General features: G+C 35.5%; 1 protein-coding gene and 1 long non-coding RNA gene across 4 annotated transcripts in view; both read left to right on the plus strand.

Annotated features, from left to right (window-relative positions):
- CDH12 (cadherin 12) overlaps positions 1-23,737 on the plus strand; it is a 370,554-nt gene that overhangs the window by 152,120 nt on the left and 194,697 nt on the right. The gene's annotated exons all lie outside the window — the stretch shown is intronic.
- On the plus strand, positions 1,805-16,998 carry LOC141372410 (uncharacterized). Its single transcript, XR_012377635.1, has 3 exons — positions 1,805-2,193; positions 5,905-6,017; positions 16,826-16,998. It is a non-coding gene; the product is annotated as an uncharacterized lncRNA (long non-coding RNA).

Raw genomic sequence — 23,737 nt, forward strand, 5'->3', positions numbered from 1 at the left:
TTTACATGTCATTGTAGACCCTGTGTAGCATTTGTTGCTTAAACAGAAGTTCCAAAATAAATAAATAAATATATAAATAAATAAACAGAAGTTCCAACAGCAGATATTTTCAGATATCTCTAGATGTGTGGACTGATTTTTAACAATTAAAATAACAATTCTAAAATATAATGTTTATTTTAATTATATAAGTACATATGTAAATTTTGAATACAATTAATTTTTTTAAAGCTTTACTTATTTGTTTGAGAAAGAGAGCTATGAGGAGGGGGTAAGGGAGCGGGAGAGAGAAACTTTAGCAGATTCTGTGCTGAGTGCGGAGCCTGACACGGAGCTCGATCACACGACTCTAAGATCATGACCTGAGCGGAAACCAAGAGTCAGACACTTAACCTATTGAACCACCCAGGTGCCCCTGAATGCAATTAATTTTTAAACCATTAATCTATACTTTGATAATAGAGTTGACTTTATTGAGATAAAAACCAGCCAGGACTATAAACTCTAGTAGTCCTTTAAAATAAAACATATTTGAAGAAATGGTTTTGTTTTCCAAACTCTAGCTTTTTAAATTTGTTAAACAAATATATGGTTAACATTTATAAAGTGGCAAATATTGCACCCTCTTTGATAGTATGTGAAATAATGAGATTTAAATTGTATATAGAATATTAATCTTTGTTGGCATATTTGTTTATTTTATATTTTTTCAGGAAGGGATAGTGTCTTGTAATTACATATAATTTAACAGAATGAAATAAAATAAAATTAATTGGAGGAGGACATCAGAAAGGAGGGAAAATTAGAGTAAGAAAAATTCTATGGAATCTGGAACTAAGTTGGTATACAAAATTCAAGCCAGAAAGAATTACTCTCTAGAAGTTGCTTCACATGAAGCTTTAAGTTTCCTATTTACCTGCATATGGAAAATACAACACAGTTATATGATCAGACTTTCCAGAAAAGTCTGATATACACACACACATACACACACAACACACACACACACAATTGTTCTTGCTCAGTAGAAACACAAACTGTTCCTCTTAGATAGATAAGAAAATATCTCCCATTAAAGCTTTTTGAAGAGGTACCCAGTATTGAAAAAAATGACCACCAAAAATATCCTTACAGTTAAGAAAAAAAAAGTCCTTACAGTAAAAAGTCTGATAAGTTTTAAAAAGCATTTTCTTATAAATTCCTTTTAGGTCTTTGTAAAGGCATTTTGCAAAAGCATTTCTATAAGATCTCGATTTTATGTGTTAGAGGATTAATGCTATAGGCTGGTCTAGCTTAATCTAAAGAAGAATTTCCAATATCCAGAGGAAATGGTGGCCCTGCTGTTTTTCCGGAAATCCTTCTTAAATGCTGTATATCTTCACTGACCTTTCCGGTATGTACTGAATAGAAGCATACTTGTGGTTATTTCCCCCTGAAAAGGAATTAAAGTTCAGCGAGTCTTTATTGTGAGTTAATTGTAAATCATATATTTAAAAGATAATCCAGGACCTGGTAAGTACACATTTGTGAATTGAAGGTCACTTCACCTCTGCTCATACGGAAGCTTCAAAAATTCCTCAATAGTAAACGTTCCCTCAAAGGCTATTTTGTTTTTTGGGGTTTTGTGTTGGTGGTGGTGGTGTTTTGTTTTTGTTTTGGTTTTGGTTTTGGTTTTGGTTTTGGTTTGGGTTTTGGTTGCCAAATGATCCTTTATTGGAATATTATTTTCTGTAGTTCTTAACTAGCTGCGCATTCCACTGCACCACTATTGATGCATCTATGCTGTCACAAGGGTGGTGGCCAACAACATGGCAGCCCCCAGATTAAGCAGTCCCCAGGATCTCTTTAATGGTTCCAGAGATTTCTCTGGCTAAAAACTGCTGCCACATCTGTGGAGCAATGTTGACAGTCACTTTTGATAAGTGCTATTTCCACGGTGCTTAATGTTTTTCTGCTTCTTTCTGTCTCTTGGCGGTTCCTTGAGGGCTTTGATACTCAGGGCAGAGGCAGAGGGTACCACTTCAGTTGGGCCTGTCTGTTCGGTGTGGTCAGGGTCACTGTAACCCTCAGACCCCTCCAATCATGAGTTGCCTCAGCAATGTTATCACCAAACTTTTTTGGAGACAGACCCAGAGGGCCAATTTTTGGAGCCAGGGCAGACACGGCACTGACTTCCCCACTGGAACACCTCAGGTTTAGGACTTTGATCCTGTTGGTTTGAACTTAAGTGTCATGGGAGGTGGCATGCTGGAGGCAGCTGGTGTCAGATAAACCTGGATCTGGGAGGACTGAAGACCATTACACTTTCACCTCCTCCTAGTGGAAAGCCAAAAGCCCCTCAAAGCCTTTTAGCAGATGAAAGAATAGGTAATAGACCCCAAAATTCTGAAGCAGAAAGACACAAAATTTTATATTTTTCCTTTGGGGAAATGGACACCCATTTATTTATATATACACGTAAAGAAATGATATGCATACAATTTTAGGCAGTACATTAAGAGAGAATTACAGCTAAATAAGTCAAATAATAATAGAATATAGTTAAATAATAATAAATAATGGAAATACAGTTAAATGAAATAAGTAATAAATAACAGACTGAGAGTATTGCTGACCTAAGGCAAGGGAAATTTCATTATTGGGCACAATTGAGAATAGTGAATTTGTAATAAGCTGGAGACAGACAATACTGTATCTTATCTATGAATGGAAAAAACAGAAAGTGGGAGTAATAACGCATGAGCAGTTTGCACCATTTTATTGCTAAAACTATCAAGGAGAATTAAAGGGGCAAGAGATTAGCTAAGATATAATTGGTTCTGGGAACAGAAGCAGTAGAGTTCCATGAAGCAAAGAGCACTCATGATTTGGGCGAAGTAGGGCATTCACCCAGAATAAAAGCTTTGCTAAGTCAACCCTGGTTAAATCCAAACCTCATGGAATAACACATAGTTAAAAGGTTAATCGCCGTCAATATTTAGTCCAACCTTCTTATGGTCAGAGGAAAAAGGAGAAAAAGATCTTGATGTTTATGTGAAAACTGGCATGGAAAAGGGTGAAAGGAAGAGAAAATTTTACAATTAATTTTATTAGCTTAAGATGCAGTCACATATACGCATCATTTCAATTTCAGAAAATGTTAGGCCAATGTTGACCCACCCTCTAATATGAGGGTAAAGTAATAGTTTAAAAAAATGTAAAAAAAAATATTCAGGATGAAAAAGAACATAGCATATAAACTTCTCACTAATACATTTAATGTTCTTAGCCAAAGGGACTACTTAATTATTTTTAATTGATAAGGAAAAATGGGGTTAACCTTCATTTCTGGCAGTGTAGGAAACAAAAACCTCCCTCCTAGAACACCTAGCATTAAAAATAAGATATTTTTCTTACTTACTTTTCTACTGCATGCTGTTGAGTTGTTGTTGCTGTCAGGTAAATGCTTGGAAAGAGAATCAACAAATAATATTGCTCTAGAGAAGTACTCTTGTCCTAGAATTGCATTTGCCACTTGTGTCTGTTCTAATTACCAAGATGTGATCGCATGGGCAAGAGATTTTGGGGGGAAAGGCGTATAAGAGATCAAGCAGAAGGTGCCAGAGAAGAGAGGGAGAGCCTCTGGAGTATGGAGCCGTTCTGACAGCTGTGAAGGAAGAAGAATGTGTAGGAAGATCCTTATATGACAACACAGTTCTAAAAAAAAAGGATCATTGTTTAGATGGATGGGGAGTTGAGCCAAAGTCCTAGGAGCCTGCATTCTGCAAGAAGGGTCTGGCCCTAGAAGTTGTAGTTTTTTTTGTTTCTTTTTTGTTTGTGTTTTTGTTTTAATTTTGGCACTAGTAGTTCTGTCTTGCTTAGTTTTTATCTGGAAACAGCCTGGGGGAAGTATGGCCTACCTGGTGTGTCATCAAGAGAGCAAGTGCAGGATCAATCAGTCAGCTCAGCTCCCTGCATCAGACTCCATTGAAGGAGACCAGACTCGTGCACTTTTATGGCTGTCATACCCATTTAGTCTAGAATTTGACTTAATGGGCTACACACAGGCATGAGATAGAAGACAAAGACATTGGCTCCAGCGTCCCAGCAAGGTCAGAGTTGAGATCAGTACCCCAGAATAAGGGTAAGACTTTCAAAAATTAAGAAAGTTCCACCCCATAGAAAGAGATGGAAGATAAGCATGCCTGTCTTAGAAATTGCCCATTGCAGAGAAGGGAAGAGAGGTCTCCCCACAGAATACTTATTCATGGGCTCTCTTAAAATTCAAGTAAAAATAAAAACTTAAAAATTTGTCTCAGGTTGGAAGTGATCCCAGATACCTGGGAGAGGCAAACCCAAATCACCTGTTGAATGTTGCTTAAGCTCGGGCCTTAAAAATTCTCTGATAAAGTTCTAAGGATATGAGTTCCTAACAGAAACATCACAAAGTACAAACCAGTCACCATGAGAAAGTTTACAGAAAAAACAGTGTGTGATTGAACCAGCAGTGGTTATGAAACTCGAGAGTTTTAATATTGAAAACACATTTTAAAGAGTTTGTATATTACATGGCAGGCAGAGTTCTAAGTGCTTTAATAACTAACTCCTTCCGTTATCATTTCTACCACATATTCCACAGTATATGTTGCATGCGCATAACATGCCAGGGAACTGTGGGAACACAGCAATGTTGGGAACACAGCAGTGAAGGAAACAGAAAATCCCCGGCCTTCATGGGGCTTGCCTTTGAGTGAATACAAATTCCATATTGGCTGCTATTTTACTATTCTGTCCCTTCCTGCCTCTCTTTCTCTCTCTGTCTCTTTTTATCTCTCACCACACACACACACACACACACACACACACACACACACACATTTTCTCGGCAATTGAACATAAATTAAAAAATTTAACAATGATAAAAATCTAGGAGAGCCACAGTGTGACATCCCGATATGTCCAACAGTTGTTGGAAACCAGCCCACACTTTCTCTACAGTCTGGCAACGGTGTGATCTCGTATAAATGAAAGAAATAGAAGAAGAATTTCTAATTCACCAGTTATCTTATCCCAGCTGCCCGGTTAGTCCTCAGTATTTTCAACGAGTAGCTCTATAAAGATGTCCTTTAAAGATTCTCAACCTACCATGCAACAGTACAATTAAGAGAAAACAAAGTATTTATGATTCAGAAAAGATTGTTTTCTCATCTCTAGATTTTGCATACCAGTTGGTGCAAACACTAAAATGTCTCATTTTTCCAAAGTAGGAATGGTAGAGGAAACCATTACTACTTTGTGGTCAGTGTGTATCATCTTCATTTTATATTAATGCATGAGAAGACTGAACCCAGGCTTTGCCTTTTATTACCCTTATTGGTTTTCTTATTTATCTCTATATACTTCATCTCATTAGATTTTTCCTATTCGATCTAAGAATAGAAATTTTTCTAAAATACTAAATTCCATGAATTTGAATGCAACAAGTTGTTGAAGCTGTTTCTATTCTCTAAATGAGTTTATGATTCATAGACCAATTTTTCCAATATTAAATAATGCAAGAGAATACAACAGATAATGATACTAATGTCAGTAATAATAACAGAGACCCTTTACTGAGAGATTAATGCAAACTTGTTACTGTGCAAGCCCTTTGTATGCATTATCTATTTTAATAACCCTATATGCTAGTTACTGTTAGTGATCACATTATACAGATGAGGACATTGAGAAATAGAAAAGATAAGAAAGCTAATGAAGGTAATAAAGGATAGAGCCCCAAACCAAAATCTGACTCAAAGCCCAAGATTTCATTCCTTAGTTTGTAAATATTACATCCATAGGTCAACTTACTAAAGCCTTGAGACATGTGATTCAGTACCCCAGTGTTGTCACATTTAAATTATGAGTAATATTTATGTTCAACAGGCTGGAACATAAAAGCAGAAGCTGCGATAGAGGGTTATTTAAGTGTGTTAATAAGGATTGAAGCTGTGAAAATGAATGACATCCTGAGAAAGCATTTCTATTAAGAAGAAAAGGTGGGTGAAAACACTGACATGAGTTATCAGGTAGGTGGGAAAGGAGGAAAGCCTGCAAATGGAACTGATGAGGGCGTCAGACAGGTAGAAGGAAACTCAGGTCAGAAGCCAAAGAAAGACTATTTCAAGGAGAAAATGGTAAACAGCATCAAAGGCTAGTATAAAGAGGGCTGCAAACGTTTCCATTGGATTAAACCAGTCTGAGCACATAGATAACCTTACAAATGTACTCAGATGAAGGGAAGGGACCAGATGTTCTAAGTGAGCTGAATAGGTTTTAAAATAACCATGACAGAGAGTGGGAGAACAAGTTGAGTAGATGCACAATTTTAGGTTATTTACAAAAAAAATACTTGGAGTAGGGAATCATAAATTTATTTATTACTTCAAAAAGTATTAAATAATCCCAGTGAGCAAGGTGCTGTTCTGGGTTTGAGGCACATTTGGGTATAAAAACAGACAAAATCTTCTGTTCTCTTTGAAATTCAGGTCTAGCAGAGTGACAAAGAAACAATGAGTACCATGTCAGCACTGTAAAAACTGTTAACACACTATGTTGGAAAGGAACAATGTTATTTAAGAAGAACAAGTAGGCCAGAGTTAGATCAGGAATTCAAACTGAGAATGTGGTATACATGAACATAAGATTGGCAAATATACTTAAAATTTTTGTGATATTTGAGCGAGGATATCGCCTGGAGCAAGTGAGAATTGGCCATGTGGGTATCTGGGAACAGCACTCTAGGCAAGGGAATAGCCAATGCAAGTTCCTTGAAGTGCAGGGTAGTATGATTGGAATCCTGGGAGCAAGGAGAGAGTCATAGGAGCTCAGGGTAATGGAAAAGTGGGGATGGGCTGTGAGGGTCAGATAACAGAGGGAATTGAAGGTCATTGCAAAGATTCAGCTTTTACTAAGTGAAATAGGAGCCGTTTATACTGCCAATGATATGCACAGTCCCTCACTTTCTCCAGTAGTGTTCTGTCTGTGGATTGTACCCACAGAGAGTTGGCTTCACAATTGGTTTTGACAGTTACCACAAAAACAGTGACAGAAGGATTAACTTTTGACAGATGTCTTATGAAAATGCAGGACCATATGTTCTCAGTTTGATATTAAACATAGGGAAGAAAAGAATAGGTGGAAGAAAGGAGGGGAAAAGGGACTGGCTGGAAATTTGATGAGGATGTTGGTAGTCTTCATTCACTGATGCAAAGATCAATATGTTGCATCAGGATCTGGAATTTGAGGGTTTTTTCAGCATTGGACTCTCCTGGTTTTTCTTAGTGAATCATTGGGATTTCTAGAGCTAAATTACTCTTCGAGGTTCTGGGAAAAAGAGGAGAAACAAAGAGATAATTCTGAACCAAAAATGTCTTACTAGAACCTGAGTCTTTATTTTATTTTAAAAGGAAACTAAATATACTTCTGGAATTTGGTTTAGAGTAAGAGTAAATCTTTTTCTTTTTTTTTCCTCGCCTACTGGCCATTCATTCATTCATTTACTCAGAAACAAAGAAAACATTTATTTATCTATTATGTATAAAGAATTAAGATAAGTGTTAGGAAATATTTTCTTGAAGAAGCTTTAGGAAACTCACAGTCCAGTGATGAGAATGTCTTGTGTATGAAAAGTGGAGGATAATAATGATGTGTAGTCAATAGAGACAAACACAGCAAAGACATGAGACTGCACTAGAAGAACTGGGCAGAGCTTCTAACAGAACACAGTATTGGATGAAGATGATTTACCAGGTAATGTAAGATTGCTCATAATATTTTGATTAGGAAACCCACCTTTCAGGACCATAAACCAAAGGCAAATCAATATGGCAGTGAACTCATTGTTCTTAATTTTGTTCTGAGTAAATATTAACCAAAAGAGAGAAGAGGTAACTATGATAATGTGTTACTTATATTGAAATACACAAACACAACACTTGTTAAGAATAAAATCAAACTGATCTACAGAATTCTGTAAGGGTAAACTCTTTTATTAGAAGTAAAATAAAGTATATTCTCATGTACCTTGTGCAGCTAAGGAAAATTTGTGTTTCTTTGAATGGGTAGAGAAGAACTAAAGTTGCTGTATCCTAGATCTACTGCTCTGAATTTGAGCTGATTGGATAATACTTTTCTAGAAAATCAAGCCCTGATTCTATGATTTACTATTCAAGTTATTTCTTTATTTATTATCTCCACACTTATTTTCCATGTTGTAGTAAAATAGTTTACCTTATTGAAGTATATGTCAATTACCCACTTTGTGAGCCCTGTCAATGCAACGTTGAGATTATTCAATGAAACGATTCTTTCCTGAAGGGTTCAGAAGGATGACCCACTGTGAATGCAACTGAAGCCATTTCAAAACTTGATTCCCAATAATGTTTATTCTGACATTTTCTCCTTAGTTTTCCTTATGTAATAGACCCACGATTGAATGAAATTGTTAGCTTCTAGTTTGCTGGATCTATAAATGGAGTATTTACTTTGAATGTTAATAATTGGCTTTTAAGATTGTTTCAATTACTTTGGGGTGCCTGGGTGGCTCAGTTGTTTAAGTGTCTGACTCTTGATTTTCGCTTGGTTCATGATCTCGGGGTCGTGAGACTGAACCCTGCATAGGGCTCCATACTGGGCATCGAGCTTGCTTGGGATTTTCTCCCTCTGCTGCTCCCTGCCCCCCACCCCCCACTCTGCTCCGGTCTCTCTTAAAAAAAAAAAAATTCAGTTACTTTGATAATGGGACAGCAGTGCAAGAAAAATAATGACATTTTAATTAACAATGAAAGCTGACTGCACTTACTAATTCCAGTTAAATACACCTCTGATTCTCTCCCTAATTCAAATATTATTCACATGAATACTTGAAGAAAATGTGAAGATTACAGTTCTTTTAATACACATTTAATATACATGTATCACCCTGAAAATGTTATATATTATATAAGGCAAAGGTTATTCATAAATTTATAAGAACAAATTCCATTTTCTGACTGGCAATAAGGTCTTTTAACCCTCATGTATAGTAACCACACAGATATCATTCAAATGAAAAATATTCACTTTTTAGGCATATATACACTAAATCAAAAGCTCATTTTTGTTTAAATACTTTTCTTCAACTACCTTACTTTTGAAAGTACAATTTATAATGTTCAAAACAAAGCCAATTAGGCCAATATCCATAAGTTATAAATGCATTCCAAACTTTTTCTTAGAACACTCAATAAGCAAGTGCTTCTATTTATATCTATTTTGAGACCATTGTCAGAGAACCATACTTTAGTCAGGAAATCTGAGCTTATAAAAATATTCATTACATTGATTATTTTCAGTATTACTGTGCACACTGAATTTTGTCTCTTCAGGCTAATGAAATATTTTATTTCATGATGTGTCACCTCGCTAATGAAAACTTGTGAAAGGTTATGGCCAAATTTTATATAATATCATGTATTAAAAGAATCTTCATATTTGCACTTTCCTAAAATACTACTTTTGCTCAAACACATTAGTTACAGATACTCAAACATACAACTTAAAAATAGATAATTGGTAATTGGTTTGATTGGATTTTAACTCTATAGCAGAATGGATATGCAGAATAAAGCCAATAAAGAACTAATTATCTTATATTTAAAATACATGTTAAAAATATATCTTATATTTTGTTAGAAAATATAGTTAAACAATGAAAATGGTATTATTAAAACACAAGTTTTGAGTCTTATCTGATTTGCAACAAAGAGGGTAGCCCTGTGTTTTAAATGCAGACGGTTCCTTTTAAATTTTCTTGCCTTTTAAAATTCTTTACAAGCTGGTTGTTTCATTATTTATTAGAGAGTTCATGATAATGTTTTCTTTACATAAGGTATTTATTTAGGAAAAAATACAACAAAGAATGGCTCAATCAAAAATGTTTCTTTTTCATGCTCTATTTATCAATTGAATATTTTATACTGTAAATTAAATCAGTTTAAGATTTTATAGAGCAAATTAAATCAGTTTAAGAATATGATTTACATAGATGTGATTCTTCAATCTTTACAAACATAAATACTGTTGCATGAAGGAAAATATCTGCTAAATCAGAATACATGGATTAGAAATCCAATTATAATCTCTTAAATAAGTAGAGATTTATTTTTCTTATGTAAAAAGAAGCCCAGAATTGGACATCTTTGGTCTGGTGTAGCAATTGCAAGATAGCATCAAAATGGCCTTTTGATTCCCCAGTTCTTCATCGTAAGCTTTCTGCTTTCTTCTCCATGCTCAGAAAATAGCTTCTGTGGGCCTAGTCTTTGTGTTGGCAAGATATGGAAAAGGTGAAGAAAAAAAAAGTAGGAAGGATGCAAGAAAAACAGTATAAGTACATACCGATGAGTCTGTCCATTTAAAACGGTTTTCCTAAAAACCCCAAACATTGTGTTCAAGTTTGGAATCCCATATCTACCCTGCCTCCCAAGTTATTGGAGGTGGGCATTTTAAATAGGAAAACTGCTAGCCAAGACACAACCCACTGATCATAGGTTCTATTAATATGGAAGGATTCTATTAATAAGGAGAAAGGAGATGGATATTGGATAGACCACTAGCAGTGACTGTCGTACTCATTATCAACTTTGCAATCAGATCCCAAAAGGCTAAGATACCATTAAAGAGATTGCTAAAAGGATCATTTCATGCAGCTTCAGGGGCATTAAAGATAGCATATTTCACCGTCTTTTATGATTTAGTCATTTACTGAAATACTTACTGAGTAATCATGGACTGAATGCTGCAATGATTAAAGGTGGAAAGTGGAAAGTGTGGAGTCATTTACACCTGCATTTGTACTCCCAATCTTGTAGCCACATAGGATTGGGCAAGTTATTGAACATCTCTTGGTGTTTCTTTTCTAACTTATAAGATGGGAGGAATTTTAGAGTGAGCACATTATTTTGAATGCAGTAGATACAAAATTTTTAGATGACTTTTCATTTTTCTCAAAATGCATGTAATCAATAATGATTTTCAATGACTGAGTAAGATATTCAGGAGAAAGAAAACTGAGTGTCAATGAAATTTTGACGTCTTTTTTCTAGTAATGTAAGTATACAATTCTGAGTTAACAATCTGTTGATTTTAAGATCTACGGCAGGCTTTGTTTTAAGCTGAATAGATATTCAGTAGAGTGTAAATGTACTTTTATAGCTGAAGAATATAGTAAAATGAATTGCACATTGACTGTGTTTCGAGGTATGGCAGGAGAAACATTTTTGCATAGTTCTGGCCATCACTTAAAGAGTAAATGTGATTATCTTTGCTTCTTCTACGTGGCAGGGATGCAAGAGTCCTCCTGGTTGCTGCAATATTTCCAGCCAATAATAACAAGCACATTGTGACTGAAGATTGAATCAGCAATAATTATGTCACCTTACACTTAGAAACGGTCATGGTGATAAACCGATTCTGAGTTGTTACAGCAAGAATCAAGAATTGGCTCCTTGCTTTTTGGTCTAAGTTAACTGGGTGAAGTGCCCACCCGTGTCTAGTCCTCAGGCTCTCTTTGAGACTTACACATTTGTTTTGTCTGCAAAAAATCATTTGGGTTATCAAATATGAGCATAAAAGAACAGAAGAACATTAAGCATAAGAAGAAACAGAAGGCAAGAGTTTAACCATGACCAAGCCTTGGTTATAATAGCAAAAGAGCAGATCAGCTCAGATAACAATGGAGACCTGAGTGGTTAGAAGGAAATAATAGCTAATGCTTAATAGTGCTTAATTTTTACACTGCACTCCACTCCTTACTTCTGCTATTTTATTTAATCACCATAGTTGTCATTTTTATTCTCATTTTACACAAAAGAAGTTAACAATGTTGTTTAAGGTCATAACACCAAACTCAGGCAGTTTAACTCCAAAGTCTGTGCTTTTAAATGATATTCTATATTCTATCTACATAAAAACAACAAGTAAATTAAAAATAAATTTAAAAGGAAGCCTTACACTATTGCTGAGTCCACTGCTTTAAAAACAAAAAAACAAAAACAAAAAAAAACCTTGATAGATGGACCTAGCCACATTTATGACTGGAAAATCCTACAGCAGGTGGGCACCTTTGGTCTAGACTAGCAGTTCCAAAGAGATGCCTTTAACTGATATTGTTCACTAATAGTAAGATTTATCACAGACATTATAGAAGTCATTTAATGGCTACAGTGCTCTTGGAGACATGTTCTGAGAATATATGTTTCAGGCTGCTGCAGTTCCTTTCAGATCAAATCACATTTCTTGTGAAAATAGTGTAGTGTTAACTGATGGATCATCAAACCTGAAGGGATAGTTCAATGGGTTTGTATTCTGAGCCGGAAAAAAAAAGTCAATTTTTATTTGCTCTTAGACTCATGTTTTGAAACAAATAATATTAGATGCAATGGGACTGTTAGAGAAAACTGCCTCAAGTTTGCCTGTTAAATATCCATGCTTCATTTATAAGACCAGGATAAAAGTATGTGAAAAAAAAGCATCTAGAGATTATTGAACACTGACTTTCTCATGGTGGAACAATAGGTCTGCATTAATTGATACCTGAAAAAGAACGGGTGAGTCTCAGCTAAGAAAGCATAATAAATAAAAGTTAGTTTGTTAAAAAAGAAAGAAAGAAATCAATAGCTACTATTGTTTTAATAAAGGAATCCCTGCAAGAGTCCTGTTGAAAATTGTAAATGGGAGAAGCACTTCAAAGTACGGTGAATGGAACTAGAGGTCTGTTAAGATCCCTTTTAAGATTGTTTAAGTATTTAATTTAGTATATGTGATGTTTTAAAATAATGTTTTAGATATGTATAAAATACAGTGAATATAATATTTTTTCTTTCTTTATGTCCTATTTTGAAGGAAGAAACCTTTTGACTTCCTGTGAGAATATTGTGCTGGGTAATGTAGTAAAGGGTGAATTAACTTCTCAGGAGTCCAACTGTGGTTCACCAGAGACGTTCACTCCAATAACACAAAAGAATAGATTGTCTCTATATGTTTAATTTTTTAAAGATTTATTTATTTATTTGAGAGAGAGAGAGAGAGAAAGAGAATGCCCAAGCAGGGGGAAGGACAGATAGAAAGGGAGAGACAGAATGACAAGCAGACTCCCCGCTGAGTGCAGAGCCCAACATGGGGCTCGATCCCAGGACCCTGAGACCATGACCTGAGCTAAAATCAAGAGTCGGGCGCTTAACTGACTGAGCAACCCAGGTGCCCCAATTTTCTTTCTTTTTTTATGTAAGAAACTATTTACTATTATTCTTCTTGAAATGCTGGCCTGGCAATATTTTGTAAAGACTTAATATCAATGAGATTTTACTCAGACAATTCCAAATAAGTAGGCTGATTTTCCCAAATTTTGGAGAAAAAAATGTTTTTGTATTTAATGTGACTTGATGTTACAATTATGTCATAAAATTTTTAGGTCTTATTTCAAGCAGGAAATTATTTGAGTCCTCTGGACTATATAAATTTGACTTGGAATATAATATGAAAGAGAAAATTCATATTGGTGCTAATAATAAAAACCAAACATGATTTATGGTGGGGAACTAAAATCGCATTGTCATTGGGTGTGTGTGTGTGTGTGTGTGTGTGTGTGTATAATTTTAAAGCTTAAACTTTCAGATTTCATAAAGAAGGAACATTCTAGTTTTGCCCCTTTTCCCCGTATTGACTGTTGTTGTTGTTACATGACTAAATGTTATCATTGTTTTTTTGTTTTTTTGTTTTTTTTTTGCTGTGTGTATAGGTAGTGCTTATTCTAATTAAATAGACAGGGTTAGGAAGGAGGAAAATTAACAGTTATACAGGACAGTGATGAGAAAGTAAGAATAAAAAACAATTTTCACCCTAATATTGAAGTTCTTTTCTCCTTCACACCTAGGTTTTATAACTTCAATCTACATGACCAAGAGAGTTCAAAGCAAGAACAGTCTTTTTAATTTTTTTTAATTTTATGTTTTAAGATTTCATTTATTTGAGAGAGAGGGAGGGAGGAGGGGAGCACAGAGGAAAAGGTAGAGGGAGAAGTAGACTCCCCGCTGAGCAGAAAACCCAATGTGGGAGTCAATCCCAGGACCCTGAGATCATGACCTGAGTGGAAGGCAGATGCTTAATCAACGGAGTCACCCAGGCGTCCAGGAACAGTCTTTTTTAAAACTTACTTTTATAGGATGTTTTCCTGTTAAGGAAACATATCCACAGCCTTCAAATCACTTGTATCATGTAATAACTTTTAAAATTTTTATCCCCAAATTGAAAACATTATCACGATGTGTGAGATAATTGTAGATTTTATAAGTATTCATATATAATCAGGTACATTACTTATTTATAACCTATTAGCTCGAGAATTTATATTGGTTTACCTATTTGCAATATAAAGAGAAATAGCTAGAGGAACCTAGCTCAGCCAGGAGTCTGCTTCTCCCTTTCCGTCTGCCCCTCCCCCCCATGCTCGCGCTCTCTCTCTCTCTCTCTCTCTCTCTCTTTCTGTCTCAAATAAATAAATAAAATCTTGAAAAATATGAGAAATGACTATTAAAAGTACACGTGTTGGGCACCTGAGTGTCTTAGTCGGTTAAGCGGCTGCCTTCGGCTCAGGTCATGATCCTGGAGTCCCAGGATCGAGTCCCACATCGGGTTCCCGCTCAGTGGGGAGTCTGCTTCTCCCTCTGTCCCTCAGTCCACTCTCATGCTCTCTCTCACTCTCTCTCTCTCAAATAAATCAATAAAATCTTTTTTAAAAAGTACATGTGTTATTTGACATTTTGATATCTATTGAGAGAAAGAGAAAGACTTGTGTCCCTATAAAAAAGAAAATTGTACTCAATGAACCAACTATACACAAGTATTTATTGTGTGTAAAAGTAGGGAGCTGAGAATCTTTTTTATATTCAAGTGACATAATTCCAGTTATATCATGGCTTTTCTAGTACTTTATCACATAGTTTCCCATGGAGAAATATCACTTTTAGTCTTATCTATCATTGTTTACTTCAAAACTGTATAATGTATAGAGACTATTTATGGGCAAGATAAATTATATTGCAGCTTTAATTTTTCAGGTTTATAACTCTCACTTGTGACATAGAAAATGAAAAGATTTAAAATCCATTTCAAGCATGTAACTATAATTTCATAAAATTTTATATTCCACAATATATAATGTGTGATAAAAGATGTGAAGTACAGAAATTATTCACCAGTACAGCCTCTTCATGACTGTGGGTTTGGGGCCTTTTAAGTAGGGTTAAATGTTCAAGGGAAAGTTCCCTTTTCTTTATTGAAAAATATACAAACTAGTTTACAGTGAAATTAAAACTAAAATAAAAAAGGAACTGTATTATTTAGACTAAGTCAGGACACCTGAGTTTTGTTTCCATGGTCTCAACTTTTGAGCAACAATACACTAGACAAGTATTTCGATATTCCAAGCCCCAGGCTCCTCATTCTCAATGCTAAGGAGGAAAAGGTTATTAATGATGTCAAAGAAGATAATCCTTATAAAAATAATTAGTACATTTGTACAAATTATTCAAATAATATTAGTACAATTATTAATAAACAAATGATCCCATTTCATTTTACTTATATTCTCAACACACATACCCAAGTCTGATAATAAACTCATGTCTACTACTTTTCACTCTATGTTATTTTCCCGGTGTTGCTAATGGAGCTTGAAATTGATGGAGTCCTTTCTAATCCTGGCATCAATCTATATTCTCCATCCCTGATGCTTTTTAGTGCTACTGATTTTCCCTCCTATAAATGCCGAAACACATTTATGTATGAAATCTTGATGAAATAGTTGATGGGTTTTATCTTATCTGAAACCATCAGAAAACTAAGGTTTGTGGGTTTTTTTGTTTTTTTTTTTTACTTTTAAATGTTTTAAAGTTTATAAACACAAAATATTTTGATTTATTAAACATTATAAGGCACCTTTCAGGAGCCAACTCGCCTGAAAATAGCAGCAGATATTTTCACTGTACATAGTGGAAAGAACTCTGGGCAGAAAGTTGGATAACCCGGCTTCTATTCTGATTTCTATAATTAATTAGCTCTATGATATTGAGGAAATCACTTAGCCTTTCTGATTCTCAGTTTCCTCAATTGTGGAATGAAATAATTAAAACAATGTTCTCTAAGGTACTTTCCAGTTTCAAAGGCCTGATTTGATGCCATGACAGAAGCCATGCATGAAGACCATTTTTTCTTTTCTTTTTAAATCTCCTCCCTACCCATGCAAAATACACTAACAATGTCTTTGGAATATCTGATCCCAAGTATATTTTGGCTTAATTCTTGCCTATGAGCAACATAATGGGCAGATAGAGTGATCATTATCTTCAGTTAAGGATTTATGCAATGGTCTGACCAGTTCAAGAGTTGTGGTAGAAATTGTTCTAGGAGGGGTGCCTGAGTGGCTCAGTCGGTTAAGCGGCTGCCTTTGGCTCAGGTCATGATCCCAGGGTCCTGGGACTGAGTCCCACATCGGGCTCCCTGCTCAGCGGGTAGCCTGCTTCTCCCTCTCCCTCTGTCTGCCGCTCTGCCTACTTGTGCTCTCTCTCTCTCTCTCTGTCAAATAAATAAAAATATTTTTTAAAAAATTAAAAAAAAGAAATTGTTCTAGACACAAAAGATACAGATTAAACCTTAGGTAGGCAGCTTTTTCCTTTCCTTTCTTTTTTTCTTTTTTCTTTTTTTATATGTGAACTGATATATATCTGAGCTGACTGTTCAAATGCCTTATTATTCTCCTTCCTATGAACAGAGCCAATAAATTTCAAGCATCATTAGCAGCAAATGTGTACTCAAAACCAACAAATGATATGCCAACTTCTCAGAGAAGACTTCAAGATATTAAATGAGTGGAAACCTTGTTATTTCTGCAAGCATAGAGGGATCATAGAAGCAAAAGTACTCAACATTTTATAAGGCAATAAATGCAGCCTGTTTTAAACTAAGATACATTATTTGCGTGTGTGTGTTTTTTTTATGTGAGAGGAATCAAAACTTGGAATTAAAGGAAAATTATGCTCAGCCCAAAGTGTTTCCCCCCAAAAAGGTAGGGGATTGGGCTTAGGCAGCAGTTAAATTGTGGTACCATAAGGTTCAAGCAGAGAATTTCAAAAGCACTGTGTGGATTGCTACTTTTCCAGTGTGTCCCGTGATTCTGAGTTGGGGAAGAGGCCTGGGAAGTTACTGCGAAACATGTCCCTGTTTCCTTCTTTCTATATCTTGCTTAATGAGTAGCTGCTAAGTGTTCATTGTAAGAAATTCTATGTTAAGGATAAATCCTTAGAATGCCTGGCTTAGAGAATACTGGTATGGAATGCTATACAATGAATGAGTCTATGCATTTGATTAAAGTTTAATTAACTTTCATTATTTGAATGGCAGGAGCAGAGACCTTTGACACAATGTAAATGTCTGTACAGAATGAGACAACACAACTCATCTGACTTCCCACAACAGTTTACTGGATGAAAGCTCTGCCCTGGATCCTGAGCTCAGCATACAGAGATCAATTGCTCAGGTTTCCCTTATTCCCAGATTCAGATTGGCAGATATTTCACTTTGACCAAATATAAGAAGCAGAGTTGTTTCAAATTGCACAGAAGGTGAAGAGGTAGCAATAGTAAAATCCGCTGCACTTTTTTTTAAAGATTTTATTTTATTTTATTTTTGACCGAGAGAGACGGGAGAGGGAACACAAGCAGAGGGAGTGGGAGATGGAGAAGCAGGCTTCCCGCCGAGCAGGGAGCCCGATGCGGGGCTCGATCCCAGGACCTGAGCCTAAGGCAGATGCTTAACAACTGAACCACCCAGGCGCCCTTGCACTTTTTTTTTTTAAATGACTTTAGATGTAGAAGGACAGATTCCCTACCTTTCTTTCTTTCTTTTTTTTTGTGTGTGTGTTTCTTTTTTTGACTGACAAAAGCAAATTCAGAGTAGGAGATTTATGAGTTCATTCTATGAGGAAAAGTCCAAATGATTTCACGAATTGATGTGATGTTGTCAGAAAGACTCCCTCTCTCCTTCTTTTATTTCTCTCATTCTCCTTTTGTATGTGGACTTAATTTTCTCCTATTTTCAAGACACCTCCTTTATGTTGTCCAGGGCACAGGGTGAGGTGGAAACTATCGAAGTTGTCAGCTACTTCTTTGACTGGAAAGGCAGATAATAACATTGGCGAGACCTGCAATCTCTGCCCATAGTATGGTCAAAGGGACAATGTGAAGTGATTAAAATTATTACTAGATTCAAAGGGTGAATTTGTATGGGATCTTTTATAGAGAGAAAGGAGCAGATGTATTTACTAGAAATGGTAGAGTTAGGGATACACGCAGGAAAAAATGAAACAAGCAAACAAATTAAATAATGTATCAGAAGATTGAGGCACTGTGACATAATGATTTATAAGAAATATGTATTTGGTAATCAGATGATGAAATATATATTTCTCAGATATATTTGTTCCTTATCCACAGTTCCTAAAAATGCTCGAGAGTCATAAAGATGATATGAGTGTCTCGTTATTAATGAAGGTGACTTTTGGATCCCACCAAAGGACACGGGCTAGTTGCAGGGAGGACCAACCAGTTGATTAGAGGGTTGGAAATTTCAAACCTACCCCCTGACCTCAAGGAAGGGGATAGGGGTTGGAGACTGAATCAGTCAATGGCCAGTGACTTAGTCAATCATGACTATGCCATGATGGCTCCATAATAACCCTAAAAAACTGGGTTCAGAGAGTTTCTGGGTTGATGAACACATGGAGACTGGGGAGAATGGCACCCTGGAGAGAGCATGTAAGCCATACCTCCTCAATGTATCTCTTCATCTGGCTCTTGATTCATATCCTTTATCATATTACTTAATAAACTGGTAAATATAAGTAAATGTTTCCCTGAGTTCTCTGAACCACTCTAGCAAATTAAAAGAACCTAAGGAGTAGGCTGTTGGAAGCTCCAATCTATAGCTGATCAGTCAGAAGCACAGGTGTAGGAACACCTGGGGCTGGCAACTGGAGTTTGAGGTGAGGGTAGGGAGGTAGTCTTGTAGGACTGAGCCCTTAACCTGTGGAATCTGATGTGATCTCTAGGCAGGTATTGTCAGAATTGAGTTGAATTCTTAGACATCTTTTTGCCATTTGAGAATCGCTTGGTCTCGCATGTGGGGTAACACTACTCCATGCATTGGATTCAGGAACCTTAAAAGAATTGGTGTCAGTAGAGGCATATAACCAAGAAATCAAAATTTCTTTTTAATCAAAAGTCATGATTTAAAAAAATGAATTAACAATAACATTAGATTTCTCTAATTACTTATGAGTACTAGTTTTCCATTGCTGCACAACAAATTCCCACAAATGGAGCAGCTTAAGACTCACAGTTGTGCAGGCAGAAATTTGGCACAGAATAATGGGGGTCTGTGTTCAAGGCCTCACAAGATTGAAACCAAGGTGTCAGCTGGGTGTCAGGCTCTTTCTTGAGGGGGAGAAAATCAGCTTTCAAGCTCATTCAGACTGTTCGCAGAATTTATTTCCTTGCTATAGACCTGAGGTCTTTATACTACTAGCGGTGATGTGGGACTGCCCTCAGCTCCTAAAGGTTGCCCCTCTGTATCAACAAATCTAAATATGACTGCTTTCTTCTAAGCCAGCTGGAGCATGTGTCTCTAACTTCCTCTTTCTACCCCTGGGGTTGGGGGGAGCTTTTAAACTTTTAAAGATCTCATGTGATTAGGTCTGGCCCACCCAACATAATATAACTGTAAGAATTAAATTCATAGTCTTCACAGTCCTGGGGAATATTCAGGGAATGTACCCTAATGGGAGAGAAGCCTTGGATAATATGGTAGAATCCTGCCTGCCTACCACACCATATTTTGAACTTCAACCATAACTGAGAATTAAGGCTTGATGTGGATTCAATTCTGTATCAAATATGCACAAGTTTTATGATCTAAAATAATACAATGAAGGGGCGCCTGGGTGGCTCAGTCGTTAAGCGTCTGCCTTCGGCTCAGGTCATGATCCCAGGGTCCTGGGATCGAGCCCTCCGCATCAGGCTCCCTGCTCCGCGGGAAACCTGCTTCTCCCTCTCCCACTCCCCCTGCTTGTGTTCCCTCTCTCGCTGTGTCTCTCTCTGTCAAATAAATAAATAAAATCTTAAAAAAAAAATAAAATAAAATAATACAGTGAAGCATGATTGGACCCTGATTCGTCTCAGAAATTCTGTATATAGCTTATCTTAATCAAAAACCAAGGATATATATATATATATATATAGAGAGAGAGAGAGAGAGAGAGAGAGCGAGAAAGTTATTTAAAGTAGTGAAGGAGATCAGTAAACAAACTTTTTTTTTAGATTTTGGAAATAATGCAACTATACAATCTATAATATTCATGTCAGTTTTAGGAAAATGTGCTACACATACATATACACACACAGTTCTATGGATTCTATGAATTATTAGGAAAATTTAATAACAAAGAAATTCAGTTTCTTCCAAAAAGTAATTAAACTTTGAGAGATTTATTCATCACTTAAGGACTCAATGTCAAATTAAGCATCTGCTTTTATAATCCTGAATTCCTTTAAAAAAATAACTTTGACCTTTAAAACTGCAATAGCTTGAAATCGATTTATTGCTCTCAGGCATCCAATAATATATATTTGCTAAAAGCAGTCAAAATTGAGGTTCCAGCATCTGTGAGAGCTGTTTGCATTTTTTTCTAAATTTTTTTTATCCCTTACTTTTTTTCCTTTTAAAGTCAAAGTCAAAGTGGAACTATTATCTCTTTGAAAGTTTCTTGGGAATCCTGTTATTCTTAGTGGAAAACGAGTGAACCCTGAGAATGATTTCTTCTTTAATGTGGTTATAATGGGAGATTTTAGAAAAACATGTCAGTTAACCTGTATTTAGAATCAAGATGCAATTTATTGCATTCCTTACACAGAATAGACACCATTTCTATTTCTCATTAGCACATTTCAATTTAGCATTTTCATACTATTGGGCAAAAAAATGAATATTTCGTGTATAAATTATCATGCAAATAAGATAATATTTATGACACTGTTATAGGATATAAGGCTGAGATATGAATTCTTAACAGTAAAACTGACATGAAACAGCTTGACTCACAATACCAAAAAAGCAACCAGTTAAGTACTTGGATTTATTTTTTTCTGCATTTGTGATATTATACTTTGAAAATCCACTTAAAGTAGTTATTGTAAAGTGTGGAAGGGAAATAAAAGACTTCAATGAGGTGGCTTTGTGCTTTAACACATAAAACAATCCCCACAGTAATGCACACTACAGAAAATGGGTCACCTTCAAACCACCTTTGAAATAAGCAGATAAGGTAATTTTCAGATTATGTTCTTAGGAGTGTTGTTTTATAGAATGCATATCTAGTTGGCCTTTTATTCATTTTGCAAAAATGTGCATGTGTGAGCACATGAAAACACATACAAATATTCTGTGCCTCTCTTTTTTCCTGTGCCATACACAGATATGCACATATCTAAATGTTCCCACACACATGCACAAATCTGTTTATTTGATTATTAGTTCTTGTGAGAAGGCACACGTGTGCTCATGACTATTTCTTTAATGAAATAAAGTTATTCCATTATGTTTTTAATATAATGGATTTCTATATGCTTCAAAGCAAATTATGGTATAAACAATGTGTAGAACCTTAGAAAAAATTAATTTTCATCGAAATATTTTGATATAATAGTAAATTATATTTTTTAACATAAATTTGTTCACCTTTTTCTAGTTGATTATTAATTGTTCCAAATATGTAATTGACACTTAGTATATTATTGAGATGATTCCTAATTATAAATGTAATATCATTTTGTATTTTAAATAAAAACACAAATATAACGTGCTTTTTAATTATTACAGTATATGTTTATGGAAGCTTCTGCTTTTTTCAGGCAATTTTCTAAAGTTTTCTAAATTTTCCAGTTTTCAAAACTGTAGAAAGACAGTATTTTGTTATTTTCTTAAAGATTTATTATTTGTTATTATTTAAAGATTATTTGAGAGAGAGAGAGAGCGAGCGAGGGGAGGGGAAGAGGGAGAGGGAGAGAATCTTAAGGAGACCCCCTGCTGAGTGCAGAGCCCGATGTGGGGCTTGATCTCAAGATCCTGAGATCATGATCTAAGCCGAAATCAAGAATGGATGCTTAATTGACTGAGCCACGTCGGTGCCCCAAGACACAGTGTTTTGAATGAATATCTTTTTTGCTATGATCCAAATTATTCCCCACTAGACTCCTGCCTCCTTAAAAGCAAGTACTATTGGGCGCCTGGGTGGCTCAGATGGTTAAGCGTCTGCCTTCGGCTCAGGTCGTGATCCCAGGGTCCTGGGATCGAGTCCCGCGTCAGGCTCCCTGCTCCTTGGGAGCCTGCTTCTCCCTCTGCCTCTCTCTCTCTCTCTCTCTCTCTGTCTTTCATGAATAAATAAATAAAATCTTTAAAAAAAATAAAAAAATTAAAGCAAGTACTGTTATGTTCTCTACTCCAATGCCTGATGCAATCACTAACAGGCAGTACAAAATGTTCTTGAATAAAACTATTCTCATTAATGTGTCCATAATAATGCAAACTGGTTTTGCTCATACTGTGTTAGTATTACAAAACTAACACTTGGGTAGTTGGTATATGTAGTTCTGACCAAAAAGTCAATGTTTGCTTGTCTTTTCCTCTTAAGGGAGACCCAGTTTTGAAAGTTAAGGGAGGAAAATGACATTATATGGCTCAAATTAAAAGAGAACTGATTTAATTGAAGTGCTAGTCTCAAGGATACATGGAGTTGGACTACCTGATTTGAATCTTAGCTTTGTGTCTATTTGTGTCTTGAGCCAACTCAGTTTCTCTACGCCTCGACCTATGCATCTGCAAAATTAGGGTGATAAGAGTAGAGTTTGCCTTATAGGGTTGTTCTGAGGATTAAAGTGGTTTTAGACATATAAAACCTTTAGAATATTGCCTGAAAAAATTAGAAGCTTGATAGTGTTTTCTATCATTATTTTGGATCCAATTAGTTTTCTTGTATCTATGAATATAAATTAATGTAAATGGAAACAAATATTGCTATACTGGGCTCATTTGAATGTAAATGGAGAGAAATAAAGGGAAATAGACATTGTGAAATTAAATTCTCTACAGTATCCTCCAAATTTTATGATATAAATGTTAGAATCCACATTTTATGTATGAGGATTCTGATATCCGAAGAAATTTAGTAACTTATACAGTAACATCCAGGTAAGAAGTAACAGGTTCGGGGTTCTAACCCCAAATATGTCATGCTCATGATCATGGATTTCAATTATTCCATGTTTTACATTAGAGGTAAGATTTGGTTCTGTCTGATTTATTAGAGTTATTAGATGCATATACAAAGAATTTAAGATAGAACATGTAGATTTTGAAAATTAAATTTTACATTTTGAACTATTAGAATTTCATTACAGAGAGTCCATTTATCCTATTTATCATGCTAGCATATCACTGATTAGTTTGAGAACTAAATAAAGCTTCTAAGATATGTAACTTAATGCCCGGTATTCAGTAAGGGCTAATAATAAAAGCAATAACATGGAGAAATAGTAACAAGTAACAATAAATTAATGACTGACATCTAACTATA

This window comes from Callorhinus ursinus, unplaced genomic scaffold (genome assembly GCF_003265705.2).
Source record: "Callorhinus ursinus isolate GAN/ISIS: 27379988/994484 unplaced genomic scaffold, GSC_fseal_2.0 scaffold3, whole genome shotgun sequence".
Classification (NCBI taxonomy): Eukaryota; Metazoa; Chordata; class Mammalia; order Carnivora; family Otariidae; genus Callorhinus; species Callorhinus ursinus.